Genomic DNA, 3,677 nt, shown 5'->3' with positions numbered 1-3,677 from the left:
CCTAGGCAGGAGCAGTTACGGCTGTTTCCCGGGAGCGCAGCTTATGGCTTCAGCCAGGCCTTGTGGTCTGGTCAATAAAACCAGCCTGATTCCTGCGCCTCCGCGTGTGACCCTTTCTCTGCGTTGTGTGTACTTTGCGTCTAGCTTCAGGGCGTACATAGCCGCGCGCCCACGCCCTGGCAAATGTCAAGAACCCCCTCCCTGACTAGACCAGCTCATCAATCAGTCCTCAGGGGCACAGTCCGGGGAGAGTAAGGCTGAGATGCTTCCGGTCCTTGGGTTGCTTCCTCCATAGTGATTCCCTTCCCTGTTTATGGGTGCATACGTCAGTTCAGGGTCCAGAATGTGGTGACCCATCCTACAGACTCCTACAGGGATCAGGGCAAGACACCTGGCGGGGGTGGGGGTGGGGGTGGGGGTGGGGGTGGTCCCGCCAGTTCGCTGAAGCATACAGGAGGGGGAACCTAATGAGTGGAGTCTCCCGGTGGCCCTCACTCTGCCCTCTGTCCAGACTGAGGAGACTTCTCTGCACTGTGAGCTTTGCCTCTCCCCCGGGCAACCCACCAGGACTTTTGCCCCCTTTCCTGGCATTAGTTTTAAGCCTGAATTTTCTCCAGCCCTTTCGTCCTTTCAGCACCTGGAGGGAAGGCAGATGTCAGCTTTCTTTATCGTTAGGCTCCCACGCTAGGAAGGAAGCCCCGCAGCCCTTAGGTCTCACGTCTCATCCTCCTCTGCATTTCCAGTCATTTGCTCTGGTCCCACACAAACACACTTTGCTAAACTGTGCATTGCCACAGGCCTATAATCCTAGCACTTCGCAGCCTGAGGCAGGAGGATTGCTGTAAGTTTGAGCAATCCCGAGTTACATAGTAATTTCCAGGCTAGCTGGGAACAAAACACGCGCGTGCGCGCGCGCACACACACACCACAAACACATGCGCACACACGCACACACACACACACACACACACACACACACACACACACGCACCCACATACATCTTCGGCTTCACACACTGTTTGCTGCCTCTTCAAACTCTTCAATCTGTCTTTCCTCAGATCTGAGTGTTGGGATTGCCCGTGTGACGGCAAACCTCCCTGTCACCTGCTGTTAGAACCCTCCTATATATGTGTTGCAGGATCCTCCCGCGGTCTACTTAGCAAAGGCTAAGAGCGGGAAATCTTGCCTGCGCCCACTCCGGCCATGCCTTCTGACCGGCTGGGTACAGCCTCTTCCCAACTTGGCCCCTAGATGGCAGCACTCCTCACCTTTAAAAGGTTAAAAAAATCATGTGCATGAGTGCTCTGCCTGCGTGTATGCAAGCACACAGCGTGCAGGTAGCGCTCCTGGGTGACAGAAGTGGGCTTTGGATCTCCTGGAACTGGAGACACAGGTGATGTGAGCCACGGGATGTGGTGCTGGGAATTGAACTCAGGTTCATTCTCCCTCCCTCCCTCCTTCCCCCCCCTCCCTTCCTCCATCCCTCCCTCTCTCCCTCTCTCCCTCCCTCCCTCCCTCCCTCCCTCCCTCCCTCCCTCTCTCTTCCCCCCTCTTACTTTCCTGGAGCTGAGGACAGAACCCAGAGCCTTGTGCTTGCTAGGCAAGCACTCTAACACTGAGCTAAACCCCCAACCTCTATTTTATTTCTTTATTTTTGTTCTTGTGTTTCTTTCTCGTGTGTGCACACACCTCTGGAGGGCAGAAGACCACATGCTAAAATTGATTCTCTCCTTCTACTGTGCGGGTCCCAGGGAACAAATTTAGGTCATCAGACTGGGCACCCACTGAGGTATATCACCAGTTCTTTGAATGTTTTTTGACATGTATTCTATCCATTCATTTATTTGTGTGGCTGTACATCTTCCAAGGCCCGTGTGTAGCAGTCAGAGGACAACTTGCAGGAGACGATTCCCTTTTTCTTCCATGTAAATCCCAAGGGTCAAACTCAGGTTATCAGGTTTGGTAGCAACTGCCTTTTTCCTGGCCCAGGATTACTGCTTTATCCTAATTCTTATGGAGCCCTAAATTCATTTACCTTGGTATCCAGTTCTCCAGGAGAACTGGAAGTTACCAACTCCTAAGTAAAACTACTTTTCTTTTCTTGAGACAGGGTTTCTCTGTGTAGCCTTGACTGTCCTGGAATTCACTCTATAGACCAGGCTGGCCTCGAACTTACAGAGATCTTCCTGTCTCTGCCTCCTGAATGCTGGGACTAAAGGTGTGCACCATCACATCTGACCTAGTTTCCCCTATTTTTGACTGTGATCCTCAACAAATTTAACCTTCATCAGTGACCCAACCTTGTCATCCCTGGATACACAATGCTCCACGGGCTTTCTACTGCCCATGGGATAAGCTTAATGCCCTCATGCCGTATACTCAGCTACACTTATTTCCTGTCCTCCTTAACGCCTACTGAAGCTTGTAAGATCCATGAGCAGATTCCAGAGCAGCCTCGGGTGTACACTACACAAGACTCTTCAGGGCTTCAGGCTTCTTTGGTGGCTTCTCCAGCTCTGGGCCTCGCATGCTTAGGCCAAGGTACACAAACCTCTGTTTCCTTGGGTCTGAGCAATGTTTACTCAGTGCTTGCCAGTACTGGTGCCGAACGCCAAGTAGTTAGCAAATGTTTGGTCACAAGGGCTGGGGCACTTGGTTAGGTTACCTAGAGCTATCCCATTCTAGAAAGTAGGTGCCAGGTCCAGGGTGAAGGGCAAAGCTAGCTGATGCCTATTAGAGGCCTGGCTTCTCCGCCTGTTACTCTCCAAGGCTCGCGTTCCTATGCTTGGATGGTGTAACCAGACCCAGGGCCTCAACCAAATTCCAACTCCGCAGAATTGGAATTGGTCTAAATCAGGGAAGTGAGGGCTGAGGTGGGCTTTTCTGCCTCCTCACCCCCTGCCTGCCCCCTGCCCGCCCCCACCCGACCCCGTTCTTCCCGGCGATGGCGCAATCGCTTTCATTTCCACCAGGTGGCGCTAAGCAGCTGCTGTTGGCGGTCCACAGCCGAGGAAGGGCGCAAGCGGGGAAGGGGGCGGGGCGAGGTCTCGGAATCCTTGAAGGTGGCCAATTTCCTGTCCTTCTTTCCCACTCTTTCTCTTCTGCCCTGTCTCGTTTTCTCTGGATTTCTGTTCTTTCTCCTTTCGTTACGCTGATCTCGCGTGCTCCAATTTGGAGTTCCAAAGAGAGGCGCCATGTAGTCTAAGGGAGAAGGCCTTAGCGAGACCTGGTAGATGCGTGCAGGGCCATTACTGCCCATTAGGGTAGGAGAGCTTTGCCAGGACGATCCCAGCCTCTTCCCAGTGTCAGGATAATGGCTCCTCCCCAGGGACAGCATTTCTCAGGCCACGCCCACATTCAGCTTCGGCTCTTTCAAGAGAGATGCATATACATTTTTCAATGTTTGGTGAAAAACCCTTTGTCCCACCAGGGTTGTAGGGCAGCCCAGTCTAGGTTACTCTTAGATAATCCAAAAGAGGAGAGAGTTGAGAGGTCGGATATGCCAGCTCTTTGTCACACAGGTGACCTACTTGGATAGTAAGCTGTAGGATAGGGTGTAGCCGAGTGGGTGACATTCCTCAAAGCTTCTGATGACCTTCTTGGAAGGGCTCGGTCTCTCCATCCTTAAGGGATGAAAAATGCCGGGCAGTGGTGGTGCACACCTTTAATCCCAGCA

Source organism: Peromyscus maniculatus, chromosome 8, assembly GCF_049852395.1.
Source record: "Peromyscus maniculatus bairdii isolate BWxNUB_F1_BW_parent chromosome 8, HU_Pman_BW_mat_3.1, whole genome shotgun sequence".
NCBI lineage: Eukaryota > Metazoa > Chordata > Mammalia > Rodentia > Cricetidae > Peromyscus > Peromyscus maniculatus.
This window is presented reverse-complemented; position numbering follows the sequence as displayed.